Genomic DNA, 19,847 nt, shown 5'->3' with positions numbered 1-19,847 from the left:
ATTTCATACAGAACATATAAGCAAATCCTGACCAAAACCCCTACAAGTATTATATAATAGAGCATGAAGTGATTATGAATGTTGTCCATAAAAGTGAATACACAAGAATAACCAAGAAAATGAGAAAAACAAAAACAACTGGGCAAAATTGCCTCTGAGTAATCAAACAAACTTGAAAGCTACCATTAATTAAATAACATGAAATTATTGCTGGAATAGATAAATACATAAATGGCACAGACCAGAGACTACCTATAAGAGTCCTATATAATAAAGAGGTAATATGCAAATTGACCGCCACACCCTTGAACAAGATGGCTGCTTCCATGTAGTCACAAGATGGTCGGCAGGGGAGGGCAGTTGGGGGTGACCAGGCTGGCAGGGGAGTGGTTAGAGGCAATCAGGCAGGCAGGCAGGCGAGTGGATGGGAGCCAGCAGTCCCAGATTGTGAGAGGAATGTCTGACTGCTGGGATTGGGCCTATACCAGCAGTCAGACATCCCCCAAGGGGTCCCAGATTGGAGAGGGTGCAGGCTGGGCTGAGGAACAAGCCCCCTTCAGTGCATGAATTTCATGTACTAGGTCTCTGGTATAAGATAAGATAAAAGACAGAATTTCAAAACACTGGGAAAGAATAGTCTTTAACAAATGATAGTCTTTAAAACATTGCCTTTCCATTTGGATAAAAAAAGTAAAGTTTTATCTCCAATTCTCACCAATTAAAAAATGGATAGATTTTTTTAAAGCTGTATATTAAATATGAAACAATATTATGAAAGTACTAAATGGAAATATGGAAGAGTGTTAATTTTCACAATGGGAAAAGTCTTACAAAGCACGACTTCAAACCAAGAAATAAACAAAAAAAATTGACAAATTGACTATCATTTGGCATACACACTGACCTAGCCTTTAAGGAAGTCAATCTGGTAATATCCAAATGTTCCTATCTACTCATTTCCATGATTCTCTTTCTTTAAAATATTCACATATGTACACCAGTGTTCCTTGTAGCACTATTTGAAAGCATAAAATATTGGAAACAATCTCACTGTCCTAAAATAGAGAAATGCTTTAAGTAAATCGTGGTATATTCATACAATAGAAAGCTACAAACCTTTCTAAAGAATGAGGTAGGTAGATAATAATGTACTGGCATAAAAATACCTTTGAGAGAGAGAGAGCGAGAGCGAGAGAGAGCAAGAGAGAGAGAGAGAGAGAGAGAGAGAGAGAGAGAGAGAGAGAGAAATCCAATTTTAGGACAAGATATGAAAATATTTACAAAAACAAAAAATCAGTGTGTATGTGTGTGCATGAAATGTAGATGCTTGTAAAGAACACATATCAAGTTGTGAATTCCCATGCCCCTCTCAGTTGGGAAATGGGATTTGGAAAGATGGCAGGTATGAGGGAGGAACTTCAGCTCTTACTGTACCTACTTCTGCCTTGTTTGAATTATTACATTTAGCATATAACCTAGCAAGCTTTGGTTATTTAATTAAAATAAAATTTAAAAAAGAGAAATTATCAGAGCCCATCCCAAAGAATAAAGGTAAACATTGTTTCAATTGTATGTGTATAGATACATACTGAGTCACAGTGTAAAATATATTTCCTATAAGGAGCTGTGTTTTTAAAAAAGTAAATACACAAGAATAACCAAGTAATTTAATTTAAAGTAATTTAACTTAATAACCAAGTAATTTAAAGTAATTTTGCTCTTATGAATTCATTGCTTTAGCTTCTAAGCACGCTCCAGCATCTTCTATCTCTGAAAGTGCTCCCTGCGCTTCACACGTCCATCCAGCTCTTGTCTTCTTGACTCAGGTTTGTGAAGAGTGGTCTCTTCTCAACACACTCCACTCTGGTTCTGCCGTGCATCCCAACTAATAACACCCAACTGATAATACTTCTTAGTATATAAAATATAGGTTATGATGAATTTCCCCTCCCTTCCAAAAAAAAAAAAACAAAAAAAACCCCACCAGAATATAGGGAGGAAAGGCAGTATTGGTAGCAATCTAGGCCACAACCTCTGTCCCTGCTTCACCAGGGAAATTAATCAGTTTGCCCAAGTTCTTGCTCTGTGTCTCTTCCAATTAGGTCATGCTGTCTCTAGTTATACTTTGGTACCAAAAACCAGGTGGGGCATTTGAAGATTACATTTCTTAATTCCACAGAAACATACAGTACCTGAAAAAATAGGATTAAAAAACTGTCTAAGGTCTACCCTCTTTTTCTGCCAAGAGATAGTACATAATACCTGCTGTAAATATGAAAGCCAAGTTTTATCTTTTTTTCCCCTTCATTTTTGTTAGATAGGGCTGTATCTGGCACACCATTTCAAATCCTTCTGATCCCGCCTCACTCCAGCCAATGCTATAGGAACCCGTTCTGAGTAAGTTTCAAACTTACAAACCTGACCTGGCCTGCCCTCATCCTGCACCTTTCCCCTTTCATTCACTCCCTGGGGTCTACTTGTCACTCAGGTGTGTGCAACTCTGACAGGGAGAGGGGGAGTCAACCTACAGCCAGTTACTTTTGATCAATAGAGATGGGAATTTGGGGAGAAATACTCCCTCATTTAGTCCCCTGAGGGGACAGTTCTGAGATGCATTTTGTAAGGCTCCTCAGAAGGTCACATAGGATCAAGGACCAGTCACCAGCAGCCTTGGGCAACTTAGTAACACATCTTTGTACAGGCCTTCCCTCCCTGTTTCACTCCTCCTCTCCCCCGGTCCTGCTCCCAGGATCACATCCCCAATGGAAAACACGGTGGTCAAGCGAGCAAGCCTTTAGCTCAGGCTCTGACTTTGGAGGAACCCAGACTCAAACGGGGCTAAACCCCATTTTTTAAAAATGGAGTAGGGAACTATTGCTGTACAATACTTCCTAGCATTTCATTTGTTTCCCTTTCAGGAATCCTATTTCATCATCAGAACAAACTTATGAAAGGGACATCACTATATCAGTACTTTCATTTGATAGATGAGGAAACAGGCTCAAAGAAGTTAAGTTGATCAAGGTCACATCACCTAGGGAATGGTAGAACCAGGATTCGGCAAAGGTCCTCTGAGGGGAGATCAGTGCCCACTTTCCTATAACACAGCTGCCTCCTATCAAAATATTTGCAGAGGCTTTGATCTCAGTGCCTACCACACTGGAAAGTGCGTTCTCACTTATCTCTCTGTCATGCCACTCACAGCTGTTCCAAACACGTCCACACTCTTTCCAGCCTCAGATACATCAGGCCTAGAGAACTGTTTTCAAGAAGCTTTGTTGTGAAGGGATCCAAAGGAATAGAGCAGTAACCGGAGAGGGGAATCTGGGTCAAGGTGGTAGATATTTGAACAGATGCGTATGCTGAAGGGGACTTACCCAGAGAGAGAGAGAGAGAGAGAGAGAGAGAGAGAGAGAGAGAGAGGTGGGATCATGTAGGAAAAAGAAAGAGTAAGCGAGAGGTGATGAGTCCCAAAGTGGTAGCAGAGACTGGCGTTTAAAGGGATGAGGGTTAATCCTGTGCTATAACTAGAGAGAAGAAGAAACTTCTACAGATCAGTTTAAGTCTCTAGGTAAGTTGAGATCCCCTTATCCAAAAATACAAACCAAAAGAATCTTTTTCTGATCCTACACTGCACACTCCATGGAGACAGAGGTCAGGTCCTTTTTGTCTACAGCTATATCCCAGTACTGACCTTTTAGAAGGTTCTCAATAACTATCTGTGATCACTGAATAAGTAGCTATAAATAAGTTACACACTTCCTTTCCTTCACTGCCAAAAACTTCTGAGACTAATACTAAATGATCAAGACAGGGGGAAAATGTCATTAAGTAAGAATTTCATAAGAGTTGAAATGACCCACAAATAAATCATTCCTCCAACCCTTGCTATTTTTGGGGGGTAGATACACATGAGATTAAAAACAACAACAACCAACTGCCCAGGTATGGGGTGGCAGAGCCCTCCCCTGACAATAGAATTGCAAGAAAAATGGGGGTTTGTAGTAGCCAGAGAGCTCAAGGTGACTGAGCAGGGAGAAGGACACAGGTCCACGGCTTCCTATTCCAGCTGAGGGAGGGTCAGTGACAAGGGAAGATGGCTCCTGCCTGCTCCTGCCAGAGGCGACGTTGTAGTGGTCTCCAAGTGACACCCTTTTGAAGAAACAAGCTGGAGCATGCTCAGTAGAAAGCAACCAGGCAGTTTGCAAAGATATTTGAAACATTCTCATGTGAGGACCAGTGAAGGAACTGGATATGTTTAAGCCTAGCAAAAAGACTTAAGAGAATATAATAGTGATTTTTCAAATGTGGGAAAAGCTATGATCCTTCCAGCACATTCCCTCTAAAATAGCAATTTTCAACCAGTGTGCCGTGGCACACCCATATGCTGTAAGAATTTTTAGAGCATGCAATACCTGACTATTTAGTCAGGGGCACTGATCTCTTTTCCTTTAGATGGTCAAATAAAAAAATGGCAACAGCCAACTCAACAATAGCCGCCCAGTGTGAATGAATCAAAATTATACCTTTTTTTGGTCAGATCAGCAAAAAAATGTATTTTTTGGTGTACTTCAGAATTTTAGTAATTAGTTTGTGTGCCATGAGGTGAAAAAGGTTGAAAATCGCTGCTCTAAAAACCACAAAGCCAGCCATTTCTTGATCTCACTTGGGCCTCTGATTGATTGGATCTACCTCCTTTGCACTACCTCACCTCCCTTGTTGACTAGCTCCCCTTTCATAGGTCAACATAGTAATCAATTTTGATATCCTCAAATTTATCATTTCCTACCATCTATCCAGTGCTTGTTCCAAGGCTAAGGGGAACCCAAGGCCCAGCATGGGACAAGGCACCTCTCATGGTCCAAGGCCTTTCAATTCATGATTGTTAGGAGAGAACCTTCCTATCCCATAGGTGCTGTTTTCTTGTGTATGAGGGGCATGAATTAGTGGCTACTCTTTTGCTCTTTCTCCCCACTCCACCCTTACCAGATAAAATAATGTGCCTGATTGGTGTCTGGAAGGAGAAACTGGTTCTGCACCAGCTGGGAACACCTTCCTTGCCTCTCTCTTCTTGGTGTTGAGCTGCCTATAAGTGTCACTCATGTCTGCCCTTTCTCTTCCAAGCTGTATGTTTCAGACAAGGTCTGGGTAGGGAGGCCTGTCTAATTCTGGATTTCAGTGTATCAAAGTTCATTTTGTTCTCAAATCAAGGCCATGTTCTCCAGTTGTTTGTTTCCTTCCTCCTGAAGGGAGATTGCTGCCTTAAAAAAAAAATAATAATAATAATAATTGATTTCCATTTGTTGATGGCTGGAGAGTGGAGTTTAAGGTACTAATGGAGTTAACCTTTTCTTCTCTTTCTCTCTCTCCTGCCCACCTCTAAGTCTGACCCAGGAGAGAATGTGCCCTTGATTGCACCTGTGCTCCTAGGACTTGGTTAAATGTGATGTGAGTGTTTATAGATCAAATACAATAATAAATGATATATGTTTTAAAGGAGACCACATGAAGGGAAGGGGTCAAAGGGAGGTCAGGAATTTGGTTGATAAAAGTTTAATCTTAATGACCCAGAAAGAACATCGAATTTTAAGTGACCTCAAACCCTTAGAGCTGCCTGGCAACCCTACCTGGTTTCCTCAGTTGACTCACCCTCCCATTCTGCTAGAGAGAGGATTCCATAGACTCTCCTCTCTCTTCAAACCTCCTCACTTTCAGCTGCTGGGCTTGGGTCTTATTTTACTGAGAAAATAAGAGCATAACAAGAGCACTTCCTCAGATGTACCATGAAGTCTATGAGATGTCTGCATCTGTATCCTATATCCTCCTGCTGCAAGCCTCCTTCTACTGTCCCTGTTCCCCTCCAAGGCCAACCCCACTGTGCTCTGCTTCTCCCCCTTCCTCTACGCAAGGACCTTGCTATTGCTATTGCCCCCTCTCTGGCATCATCAGTTTCTCTTTCACGTCTGGCTAATTTGGATAAAATAGGTAAACATGCTGTAATATCTCTTGTCTTTAACAAATGAACACCTATCTCTTACTCCATATCACTTTCTAGCTACTGTCTCATTTCTCCAATTCTCATTATGATAAAACTAGAGGTCTGGTGCACAAAAATTTGTGCACTCGGGGGAGGGGGTCCCTCAGCCCAACCTGTGCCCTCTCGCAGTCTGGGACCCCTCAGGGAATGACCACCTTCTGGCTTGGGCCTGCTCCCTGGGGGATGTCCACTTGCCAGTGGGGAGCAGACCTAAGCTGCAGTCGGACATCCTTAGCGCTGCTGAGGAGGTGGGAGAGGCTCCTGCCACCACTGCTGTGCTGGCAGCCATCAGCCTGGCTTGTGGCTGAGCAGAGCTCCTCCATGTGGGAGCACACTGACCACCAGAGGGCAGCTCCTGCATTGAGCGTCTGTCCCCTGGTGGTCAATGTGTGTCATAGTGAGCAGTCATTCCCAGCCTTTCTGCTGTTAGGGTCAGTTTGCATATTACCCTTTTACTATATAGGATAGAGGCCTGGTGCACGGGTGGGGGCCATCTGGTTTGCCTTGAAGGGTGCCCCGGATCAGGGTGGGGGTCCCGCTTGGGTGCCTGGCTGGCCTGAGGGGCTGATGGCTGTTTGCAGCTGGTCACACCCCCTTCAGGGTGGGGGTCCCCACTGGGGTGCCTGGCCAGCCTGGATGAGGGGCTGATGGCTGTTTTTAGGCTGGCCAGTGACTGAAGCTCCCAGCCTCTCCATTTTTTTTTTTTATTCTGGGATTTATTTACCTTCTATAATTGAAACATTGTTGCCGTCACTGGTGCTCCCAGCTCTGAGGCCGCCGCAGGCTGAAAGCAGGTATCTGGGGTTTGTTTAGCTTCTATAATTGAAACATTGTTGCTTCCAGGCTCAGGGCTGGGCCGTGGCAGGCGGGGAACCTTGGCTTCCTCCATCACTGGAGCAAGCAAGCCTCCTGCTCCCTTCAGCTGCGTGGCTGCCAGCCACCATCTTTGTTGGCAGTTAATTTGCATATTGCCCTGATTAGCCAATGGGAAGCGTAGCGGAGGTAAGGTTAATTACCCTTTTTGTCTTTTATTAGATAGGATTACTTGAAAATGTTGTCATACTTGCTGTCTCCACCTTCTCGTCTCTCATTTTCTCTTGAACATACTCCAGTCAAGCTTTTCTCCCACTATGCCACTTTCCCCTCAGAATCTATCTCTATAAAACCCTAATATGCAAATCGACCAAACAGGAGAATGACCAGTGGAACGGCCGGTCGCTATGACGCGTACTGACTATCGGGGGGCAGACGCTCAACACAGGAGCTGCCCCCAGCCCACAGGCCCTAACCAGCAGGCAGCGCCAGGCCAGCCAAGGCAGGTGCAGGTAGGCCCCCCCATCACCCCGCTGGTCGTCCCACAGATGGGACCTCTGTCTTTAAACACATTTAATATTTTCTAAGGCATCATTCTCTCTAGATGTTTCTACCTCACTGACTACTACTCCTTTTTCAGTCTTTGCTGGATGCCTCCGCTTCCTGAATTTTAAATGGGAGAGTGCCTGGGCACAGTCCTCAGACTTCATCCATCTACCCTCCCTTCCCCATGTGGTCTGTGGCTTTACATGCCATCTACATGCTGATAGCCTGGGCCCCCTCCTAAAGACTTCAGCTGCCTTCTCAAGACATCCTCCTGGAGGTTAACGCCGGAGTTTGCTGCTTTGAACAACTACTTCAAAAGTGAAACCAAAAAACGGAAGGGACATCACCCAGAACCACAGGAACGCTGGCTGAGTGGAAGTCCTACAACTAGGAGGAAAGAGAAACGCACACGGACACTCAGAGGAGGCGCAGTGCTGAAGTCAAATTCTGAGGCGCGGAGGGCGCGGAGCGGGCTGGCAGCGGAGGGCGCGGTTGTTGTTTTCAATCGGGAGGGAGTCGCAGACTCTGAGCACCAGATACAGGCGAGTCTTTAGGGACCCAGACTCAAACGGGAGAAGTGGGACTGTCTGGCTTCGGTCAGAGCGAGTGCAGCTTTCTCTCCGAGCTTTGCAGCGGGTGCTGGGACTCAGAGAGGCAGAGCCCCTGGGGACAGGACTGAGAGCCGCCATAACTGCTCTCTCCGGCCCACCCTGTTGATCCTGTTCGACCCGCCCCGCCCAAGCCCTGCACAGAGGCATTTGCCAGATAGCCTCAGGCAAAGGCTAGATTAGCACCTCCCTAGAGGACAGAAGTTCTCTCACTGCTGACACAGCTGATTCTCATAGCCACTTGGCCTGGAGGTCAAACCCTCCCTGGAATTAGCTACAACAATCAAGATTTAACTATAAGACTGCGAACAAAGACCACTAGGGGGTGCACCAAGGAAGCATAACAAAATGCGGAGACAAAGAAACAGGACAAAATTGTCAATGGAAGATATAGAGTTCAGAACCACACTTTTAAGGTCTCTCAAGAACTGTTTAGAAGCTGCCGATAAACTTAATGAGATCTACACGAAAACTAATAAGACCCTTGATCTTATATTGGGGAACCAACTAGAAATTAAGCATACACGGACTGAAATAACGAATACTATACAGACGCCCGACAGCAGACCAGAGGAGCACAAGAATCAAGTCAACAATTTGAAATGCGAGGAAGCAAAAAACATCCAACCGGAAAAGCAAAATGAAAAAAGAATCCAAAAATGAGAGGATAGTGTAAGGAGCCTCTGGGACAGCTTCAAGCGTACCAACATCAGAATTATAGGGGTGCCAGAAGATGAGAGAGAGCAAGATATTGAAAACCTATTTGAAGAAATAATGACAGAAAACTTCCCCCACCTGGTGAAAGAAATGGACTTACAGGTCCAAGAAGCATGGAGAACCCCAAACAAAAGGAATCCAAAGAGGACCACACCAAGACACATCATAATTAAAATGCCAAGAGCAAAAGATAAAGAGAGAATCTTAAAAACAGCAAGAGAAAGAAACTCAGTTACCTACAAGGGAATACCCATACGACTGTCAGCTGATTTCTCAACAGAAACTTTGCAGGCCAGAAGGGAGTGGCAAGAAATATTCAAAGTGATGAATACCAAGAACCTACAACCAAGATTACTTTATCCAGCAAAGCTATCATTCAGAATTGAAGGTCAGATAAAGAACTTCACGGATAAGAAAAAGCTAAAGGAGTTCATCACCACCAAACCAGGATTATATGAAATGCTGAAAGGTATCCTTTAAGAAGAGGAAGAGGAAGAAAAAGATAAAGATACAAATTATGAACAACAAATATCCATCTATCAACAAGTGAATCTAAGAATCAAGTGAATAAATAATCTGATGAACAGAATGAACTGTTGATTATAATAGAATCAGGGACATAGAAAGGGAATGGACTGACTATTCTTGGGGGGGAAAGGGGTGTGGGAGATGTGGGAAGAGACTGGACAAAAATGGTGCACCTATGGATGAGGACAGTGGGTGGGGAGTGAGGGTGGAGGGTGGGGCGGGAACTGGGAGGAGGGGAGTTATGGGGGGGAAAAAAAAAGAGGAACAAATGTAATAATCTGAACAATAAAGATTTAATTAAAAAAAAAGACATTTATAATGTCTCTTTCTTGGTTAGATGAGTGTTTGCTTTATGAATTGTTAATTTATTTACTTACATTTTATGTACCTTTCTCTATGTGCTATGGTTCTGGTGAAAACATTAAAAAAGAGAAAAACTAAAAAAAAAAAAAAAAAAAAAAAAGACATCCTCCTGGATGTCTAATGAGCATGTGAAACCTAACATGTCAAAATCTGAGCTCCTGAGTTTTGCCCCTAAACCTGCACCTCCTCCAGACTTTCTCACCCCAGAAAATGTCAACAACATTTTTTTAGTTGCTCTGGACAAAAGCCTTGGTGACAAAGAGCTTACCTTGGTTTTCAAGGCCTCACATGATACACCCATATTCCCCCCTCCTCCCATCCCTCCCGGATCTCCTCTCCTATCCTTCTCCTCCTGCTATCCTTTCCCTGGGGCCTTTGTACTCTCTGCCTGAAATGCTCTTCCCCCTACTTTTCCATCCACATGGCTTGCCTCTTTCTAAACAGCATCACATCAGATAACTCCCCCTACTATCTATCTTTTTTTTTTTTTAGTCCTCACCAAAGGATATTTTTTCCATACATTTTCAGATAGAGTGGAAGGGGTAGGGGGAGAGAGAGAAAAAAATATAGACATGAGTGAGACACATCAATTTGTTACCGCCTGCACTCAACTCAACCTGGGCCAGGGATCGAACCTGCAACCAAGGTACTTGCCCTTAACTGGCAATCAAATCCACAGACTGAACTATGCTCTAACCACTGAGCAACTGGCCAGGGCTCCCCTGACTATCTAAAGAAGATACAACCCCCGCTTCCTCCTCCCACAATCATCCCACCTTAATTATTCTTCGTAGCCCTTCCTACCATCTGAAATTATGCTTCTTGCTGTTTAAAGTATATTTCCCTGAAAGAAGGTAAGTTGATGAGGACAGAGAGTTTTGTTTACTGCTTTCATCCCTTAACACTTAAAATAGTGCTTGGTATGTAGTAGACAGTCTATTTAAAGAGTTAAAGTTATTCAAAAGTGCGGTGAATGGCCCCCTCAGAGAGCTGCTCATCAGTGTCACTGGGCTGGGCAAGCAGCAAGCATGTGGGGAGTTTGTCATGGGTGAGGGTGAACATTTAGGTTAACTGAACCCAAGATTCTGATTCTGTGGAATCGTGCTCCCTGGGGTTATCAGTAGCTCCCTAAACACCAAACCCAGGGGTTGTTGTCAATTATTATTTTTGTAGATGAAATTTCCTCTCTCCTCCCTCTCTTTGGAGGCAGCGCTGGCAAGGTCCTCCACCCCTTCTCTGACCAACACATGAACCCCTTTGCTGGCTTCTATTCCTCCTGCTAGTCCTTTATTTTTTTTATTTATTTATTTTTTTATTGCTTAAAGTATTACAAAGGGTATTACATATGTATCCATTTTATCCCCCCGCCCTAGACAGTCCCCTAGCCTCCCCTATCACCCAGTGTCTTATGTCCATTGGTTATGCTTATATGCATGCATACAAGTCCTTTAGTTGATCTCTTACCCCCCTACCTCCTGCCCCCCAACCCTCCCCGGCCTTCCCGCTGCAGCTCGACAATCTGTTTGAGGCAGCTCTGCCTCTGTATCTATTATTGTTCAAAAGTTTATAATGGTCTCTATTGTCCACGAATGAGTGAGATCATGTGGTATTTTTCCTGTATTGACTGGCTTATTTCACTTAGCATAATGCTCTCCAGTTCCATCCATGACGTTGCAAATGGTAAGAGTTCCTTCCTTTTTACAGCAGCATAGTATTCCATCGTGTAGATGTACCACAGTTTTCTAATCCATTCATCTACTGATGGGCACTTAGGCTGTTTCCAGATCTTAGCTATGGTGAATTGTGCTGCTATGAACATAGGGGTGCATATATCCTTTCTGATTGGTGTTTCTGGTTTCTTGGGATATATTCCTAGAAGTGGGATCACAGGGTCAAATGGGAGTTCCATTTTCAGTTTTTTAAGGAAACTCCATACTGTCTTCCATAGTGGCTGGACCAGTCTGCATTCCCACCAGCAGTGCACAAGTGTTCCTTTTTCTCCACATCCTCTCCAGCACTTGTCGTTTGTTGATTTGTTGATGATAGCCAGTCTGACAGGTGTGAGATGGTACCTCATTGGTGTTTTGATTTGCATCTCTCGGATGATTAGTGACTTTGAGCATGTTTTCATATGTCTCTTGGCTTTCTGAATGTCCTCTTTTGAAAGGTGTCTATTTAGGTCCTTTGCCCATTTTTTGATTGGATTGTTTATCTTCCTTTTGTTAAGTTGTATGAGTTCCCTATAAATTTTGGAGATTAGGCCCTTATCAGATATGTCATTGGCAAATATGTTTTCCCACACAGTGGGTTTTCTCGTTGTTTTGTTGATGGTTTCTTTTGCTGTGCAGAAGCTTTTTATTTTGATGTAGTCCCATTTGTTCATTTTTTCTTTAGTTTCAAGTGCCCTAGGAGCTGTATCAGTGAAGAAATTGCTTCGGCATATGTCTGAGATTTTCTTGCCTTTGGATTCTTCTAGAATTTTTATGGTATCCTGTCGTACATTTAAGTCCTTTATCCATTTTGAGTTTATTTTTGTGTATGGTGTAAGTTGGTGGTCTAGTTTCATTTTCTTGCATATATCTGTCCAATTTTCCCAACACCATTTATTGAAGAGACTATCTTGGCTCCATTGTATGTTCTTGCCTCCTTTGTCAAATATTAATTGAGCATATTGGTTCGGGCCGATTTCTGGGCTCTCTATTCTATTCCATTGATCTATATGCCTATTCTTGTGCCAGTACCAGGCAGTTTTGAGAACAGTGGCTTTGTAATACAACTTGATATCTGGTATTGAGATCCCACCTACTTTGTTCTTTTTCAGGATTGCTGCAGCTATTCGGGGTCTTTTTTTATTCCAGATGAATTTTTGGAAAGTTCGTTCTAGATCTCTGAAGTATGCTGTTGGTACTTTAATGGGAAGTGCGTTGAATTTATAGATTGTTTTGGGTAGTATGGACATTTTGATGATGTTGATTCTACCAATCCATGAACACGGTATGTTCTTCCATCTGTTTATGTCTTCCTCTATGTCTTTTTTCAACGTCCTGTAGTTTTCTGAGTAGAGGTCTTTTACCTCTTTAGTTAAGTTTATTCCTAGGTAGCTTAGTTTTTTCGGTGCAATGGTAAACGGGATTGTTTTTATAATCTCTCTTTCTGAAAGTTCACTATTGGTGTATAGAAATGCCTCAGATTTCTTGGGGTTAATTTTGTATCCTGCTACATTGCCAAATTCATGTATTAAGTCTAGTAGCTTTTTGATGGAATCTCTAGGGTTTTGTATGTATAATATCATGTCGTCTGCAAATAAGGACAGTTTTACTTCCTCTTTTCCAATTTGGATGCCTTTTATTTCTTCTTCTTGCCGAATTGCAATGGCTAACACTTCCAGTACTATGTTGAACAGGAGTGGTGAGAGGGGGCATCCCTGTCTTGTTCCTGTTCTTAGGGGAAATGGTGTTAGTTTTTGTCCGTTGAGTATGATGTTGGCTGTGGGCCTGTCATATATGGCTTTTATTATGTTGAGGTATGATCCTTCTACTCCCACCTTGCTGAGAGTTTTTATCAAAAATGGGTGTTGAATTTTGTCAAATGCTTTTTCTGCATCAATTGATATGACCATGTGGTTTTTTTCTTTCAATTTGTTTATGTGATGTATCACGTTTATTGATTTGCGGATATTGTACCATCCTTGCATCCCTGGGATAAATCCTACTTGGTCATGGTGTATGATCTTTCTGATGTACTGCTGGATCCGATTTGCTAAGATTTTGTTGAGGATTTTGGCATCTATGTTCATGAGGGATATTGGCCTGTAATTCTCTTTCATTGTGTTGTCTTTACCTGGTTTTGGTATTAGGGTGATGTTGGCTTCATAGAATGAGCTTGGAAGTGTTCCTTCCTCTTGAATTTTTTGTAGTAGTCTGAGGAGGATAGGTTTTAGTTCTTCCTTGAATGTTTGGTAAAACTCCCCTGTGAAGCCGTCTGGTCCTGGGCTTTTGTTTGATGGAAGCTTTTTGATGACTGCTTCAATTTCTTCCATAGTTATTGGCCTGTTGAGATTTTTAGATTCTTCCTGATTGAGTTTTGGAATGCTGTATTTTTCTAGGAATTTGTCCATTTGCTCCAGGTTGTCTAGTTTGTTGGAGTAAAGCTGTCCATAGTATTTTTTAACAATCATTTGTATTTCTGTGGGGTCTGTTGTTATTTCGCCTCTATCGTTTCTGATTTTATTTATTTGGGTCCTCTCTCTCTGCTTCTTGGTGAGTCTGGCTAGAGGTTTATCAATCTTGTTTATCCTTTCAAAGAACCAGCTCTTGGTTTCATTGATTTTCTGTATTGTTTTTTTGGTCTCTATGTCATTTATTTCTGCTCTAATCTTTATTATCTCCTTCCTTCTGCTCACTCTGGGGTTTTCTTGTTGCTCTCTTTCTAATTCTTTGAGTTGTAGAGTTAGATGATTTACTACCATTTTTTCTTGTTTTTTGAGATAGGCCTGTAGAGCTATAAACTTCCCTCTCAGGACTGCTTTCAATGTGTCCCATAGGTTTTGGATTGTTGTGTTTTCATTGTCATTAGTTTCCAGGATGTTTTTAATTTCTTCTTTGATCTCATTGGTAACCCAATCAATATTTAATAGCATGCTATTCAGCTTCCAGGTGTTTGAGTATTTTGGGTTGTTTTTATTGTAGTTTATTTCTAATATTATGCCATCGTGGTCTGCGAAGACGCTTTTTATGATTTCAATCTTCTTGAATTTGGGGATACTTTGCTTGTGACCCAATATGTGGTCTATTTTTGAATATGTCCCATGAGCACCTGAGAAGAACGTATATTCTCTGGCTTTGGGGTGAAGTGTTCTGAAGATGTCTATTAAGTCCATCTGATCTAGTGAGTCATTTAGGATTGCTGTATCTTTGCTGATTGTTTGTCTATAGGACTTATCCAGTGCTGTCAATGGTGTATTAAAGTCCCCTACTATGATTGTATTGTTGTCGATCTCTCCTTTGATATTTTCCAGGAGTTTTTTTATGACTTTGGGTGCTCCTACATTGGGTGCATATATGTTTACCAGGGTTATATCTTCTTGTTGTATTGATCCCTTTAGTATTATGAAGTGGCCTTCCTTATCTCTTGTTAAGGCCTTCACTTTGAGGTCTATTTTGTCCGATATAAGTATTGCTACCCCAGCTTTCTTTTCCTTTCCATTTGCCTGAAAGATATTTTTCCATCCTTTCACTTTCAGTCTGTGTGAGTCCCTTCTAATGAGGTGGGTTTCTTGTAGACAGCAGATGTATGGGTCATGTTTTTTTATCCATTCAGCCACTCGATGTCTTTTGGTTGGAGCATTTAGTCCGTTTACGTTTAAAGTTATTATTGAAAGGTACTTGTTTGTAGCCATTTCTTTTTGTGTGTGTGTGTGGCTGTTTTCTTTCTGAGCTTTTTATTTCTTCTTTTTATACCAGTCCCTTTAGCATTCCTTGCATTGCTGGCTTGGTGGTGACAAACTCCCTTAGTCTTTTTTTGTCTGTGAAGCTTCTTATTTCCCCTTCAAGTTTGAATGATAGCCTTGCTGGATAGAGTATTCTTGGATTCAGTCCTTTGCTTTGCATCACTTTGTAAATTTCAGTCCATTCTTTTCTGGCCTGATGTGTTTCTGTTGAGAAGTCATTTGACAATCTAATGGGAGATCCCTTGTATGTAACTTTCCGTCTCTCTCTTGCAGCCTGTAAGATTCTCTCTTTGTCCTGAACATTTGCCATGGTGATTATGATGTGTCTTGGTGTGGGTCTTTTCGGGTTCACCTTGTTTGGGACTCTCTGGGCTTGTGTGACTTTTTTCTTCCCCACCTCAGGAAAGTTTTCTGATATTATTTCTTCGAGTAGGTTTTCTAATCCTTGTTCATCTTTCTGTTGTTCTGGTACTCCTATTATTCGTATGTTGTTTCGTTTCATGTTGTCCCAAAGCTCCCTTAGGCTCTCCTCCTGTCTTTTAATTTTTTTCTCCAATTGCAGTACATTTTGGGTGTGTTTTGCTTCCTTGTCTTCTAATTCACTTATTCGGTCCTCCGCTTCTCCTAGTCTACTGTTGATACTTTCAATGGAGTTTTTCATTGCAGCTATATCACTCTTCATTTCTTCTTGGGTCTTACTTAGGTTGTTGATTTTTTCATCTGTTTCTTCTAGCTTCTTCCATATGTTATCGATTTTTTCATCTGTTTCTTCTAGCTTCTTCCATATGTTATCGATTTTTTCATCTGTTTCTTCTTGCTTCTTGCAGAGGTTGTCGATTTTTTCCTCCATCCGGTTTATGCACTCTAGGATCCTTATTCTGAATTCTTTATCTGTCATGTTGCATGCCTCTGTATTACTTAGCTGCTTTTCTGGAGAGTCCTCCTTCTCTTTCCTTTGGGGGTTTCTTTGTCTACCCATGTTTGATCTCACTGACATATCTAGACGTTGAGTTGTTCAGTGGTTGCTCCCTTGGTGGCAGTGACTCCTTGGTCTGTGGTTGCTCTTCGGGCGGTTGTGGTAGCAGCTGCTCTTCAGTTGGCAGCAGCTCCTCTGGTGGGTGCTGTTCACAGCTGTGGTGGTTCTTCCGGCTGGTGGGGCGAGGTTTCACGTACAGCTGCTGTTCCTCAGCAGAGGATGAGGTGCTCAGGAGGTTGCTGTTGCTTGGATCTGCTGCGTTGATTTAAAGGCACAAAATACAACACAACAAGGCACCACGTACCAGGCACTATACACAAATATATTCACGATATTAATAACCCCAATTAAAGGTGACCACCTGAATTAAGAGAATTAGGGGATAAGGAAGAAGGAAGAGAAAAAGATAAAAGAGAAAAAGGAAAAGAAAAGTAGGGACCAAAAAAAGGGAGTGCAAAAATGAAATTGGGAAAAAGGGAGGGGTAAAATAAAAGCGAGAAAAGAAAAGAAAAAAAAAAAAAGAGCGAAAAGAGAGAATGAAGTGGAAGAGGGAAGAGACTTTTTATATGAGGAGAATACTCCTATAGAACAGCCATTAATCCCAACAAATTCCAGCAACAGCTCCCTGGATATGAATGCAAACTAGAAACAACCAATAATATAACGATGAAAATAGAATGGTGAACACTAATCCCAAAATAAAATAAAGAAAAAATAAAATGGCACTTTAAAAAATGGTAAAATGGTAGCAGTAATAATACTGGTTTAAAATAAGAAGGTAGTAATTAAAAGGGTAAAATCAGGTGATGGAAAAAGAAGAAAAGAAAGAAAGAAAAAAAAGAACAGAAAAAAAAAGAATGAAAAAAAAATTGGTTTCTTAGTTAAAAAGTGAAAAAAGAAAAAAAATTGCAGTAGTGAAGGTCCTTCGTTTCTTCTATTCTTCAGTGTGGCTCGCCTTAGACCTTCCAGGTATTCAGGAGAGTGTTGAGTTTCCCTGCGATATACTGTTCCTCTGTGTTGTAAACCACAGTCCTTATTTTAAAGCATGCCGCATTTATTTCCCAGACTGCCTTATTTTGTGTTTAGCAAAGAGTCAGTTTGTGGGTCAGCCTCTGGGTGGCAGTGTTCTGGGGTTGGCCTCTGAGGCTATAGGGCCTCTCTGTCCAGTGGAAGTTCACTGCCCAGAGCTGACTGCGTAATAGTTAGTTACCGGCGCTATGTTGTTGCTGGGATTGAAAATCCCCCTATAGGCCAGACCCTGTTAACTCCCAGGGACTGATCAGGTTATCTTAATCCTTGATCTCGTACAGGGTGGAATCTGGGTGTGGCTGTGCTCCTTGCCTGGGGGCTGGGGGGAGGAGACTCCCTCTCAGGAGCGGGTGGCTGCCCCAGTCCCGGGCTCTGGGGTGTCTCAGCACTCAATTCACTACCACCTCTCCCGGCTCCCCCTCTTTCCCCAGTCTCTCCCCAGATTCCACTCCCCAGCACACTCTCCCTCTCTTCAGCACAGGTGAGTGTCTGTATCCGAAATGTCCCATGAACAGGATTCAGTGAAAACAAACAAACAAATGCCGGCCGCGGAAACGGGGAAGGCTTGGTTTCTGTAAGCTTCTTCTCTTACCGGGACTGCATGGTCAGGTCAGCTCTTCAGGCTGCCCCCTTTAGGCTCAGTCCTCCGTGATCACAGAACCCAGCTCTCAATTTCCCTGGCGGCGCCAGGAATCCCGCGGTTCTCCTTTCCCCCGTCAGGGGCTGTGCCTGTCCCAAGGGACGCGGCTGTCTGCCACGCGGTCTCCCTCCGACTCTCTGGGCTCAGAGGTCTGGCAAACTTTCCTGCCCAAATCCCTGGTTTTTTTTTACCTTACCAGGGGAGTTCTGCTCTTCCCGGCTGTAAACCCTCTCACCAGCTGAGCAATTTCGCCAATTCGGTGTGAGTGTTACTAGCTTCAGCTGCTCGTTCCATTTGCTCCGGGACACGACCTGGGACACGTCTGCCTATATCGCCGCCATCTTGGTTCTCCCCCTCCTGCTAGTCCTTTAAATGTAGGTGTTACCCAACTCTGTTTTTGACCTTCTTTTTTAGCACTCTCTCTAAACTCCTATTAATCATTATCTTTGGATGTTATCAATAATATGAGAAAGATTAGCAACAATGCAAGAAGGAATATTTTAAACAGCAAAACACATTTTGCTTTGTATTTCACTGAAGAGTCCTGATTTTGATTTAGAAGATTCAGCTTTGAGCCCAGCTCTGCCACTTCCCAGTTTAGTGCCCGTGGGCAAGACTCCTAACTGCTCTGGGCTTCAGGTGCTACATTAGTAAAATGGGGATAATAATGTCTTACACATATTATCTTCATGTATGAGGTTTGAATGATGTACATGTGGAAAGGTTTTGTAAAATACAACTTGATCTATAAGTATAGATTCTATCATGACAGACCATAAAACGGGCCATTAACTGTTGTCTATAGGAATGAATAATTGATATGAGGAATTGTCTTTTCATTTCTGTGTTCTTGTAGGGAGAAGTTTGTACTGGTAGGCCCAAGATTGCCTTTTAGGCCCTATATCAAGACCAAATCAAACCAATAATGCACTATAGCTGCCCAAGAACCTAAGAGAAAATTTGCAAATAATTTAAAAATATAAAACTGACAGAATGGAGCTGAATTGATTCTTTTGCCCAAATCAACCAGGACACTATTTCACTCCTAGAAGTTAACAGTCCTCAAATTTTCACTGACTTCATTCACACCAGTCCTGCCTGTTTGCTGATGGTCTTGGAATCTGGCTGAATCATCCTCCCAGTAAAGTGGGCTCATTTGGGGTTTCAGGCAGGCACGTCCGCACATTCCTTTATAAGAGAGGGGGACTTTGAATATAGTCCAGGCTGAGCTTTTCTTTCAGTTGCAGATCAGACAAGGAGAACATCTTAGTTTAACTGTGTTTGTTGTTGTTTTTTTGTTTTGTTTTTACCCTATGATGTAGGATGATGCACTTTGATAGGAAAATAAAAAATCCTACCTGCTTAATTGTTGGTTCATGAGAAGCCAGGCTATTTATTAAAAGTAGGAAATATTTAGTGACCATATGGAAAGATAGTTTCCACATCTATTCTGATTTACCTCCAAAGAAAAATTGTCAATAAATTTTTTCAGATATTAATATGTCTTATCTGTTTGGAATTTATTTGTTCTCATTTGGAGTTTAGGATTGTGGCCAATATTTTAATGACTAAGGTAGAAAAATATCTGAGTATGAATAAACTTCAATTAAAATTTTAAACAAAAGTAGGACGTATTTTAAGCTGCTCAACTGAGATTTTAACAGCTCTTGTCTAATCGTTAACATACAACCCTTCCTAACCAGAACATTGTTGAGAGATGACTTCTTAACAGGATCTGAAATCAACCCTTTCCCCAAAGGCCTGTTAAAAATTACACATTTGGAATTTTGTCCCAGCCTCCTCAGCTGCTGAATTCCCTTTTGATATTTCCTGGGGAGGACGGGGAAGAGATTAAACAGCTTTATGCCATTCAATCTAGAACATTTTAAAAATCTGGTGTCATATTTGAGTGAGTCCTTGCTGAAGAGAGGATGACCCACCATCCCAGTTTGCCTGGTAATGAGGAATTTCCCAAGACACAGGCTGAGTTGATCATCCACTAAAAGAAATCCTAATCCAAATCACTCATAAGACAAGTGCAGAAACTGAGGCCCAGAAGATGAGAGGATTTGCCCTGGTATCACATAAGAAGCCAATACGCACTGCCTTGCTAGACCCGGGGCCCAGTTCTGCGAAGCCCT

This window comes from Myotis daubentonii, chromosome 3, assembly GCF_963259705.1.
Source record: "Myotis daubentonii chromosome 3, mMyoDau2.1, whole genome shotgun sequence".
In the NCBI taxonomy this organism is placed as follows: Eukaryota; Metazoa; Chordata; class Mammalia; order Chiroptera; family Vespertilionidae; genus Myotis; species Myotis daubentonii.
The sequence above is the reverse complement of the archived record's forward strand: the minus strand, read 5'-3'. Positions refer to the sequence as shown.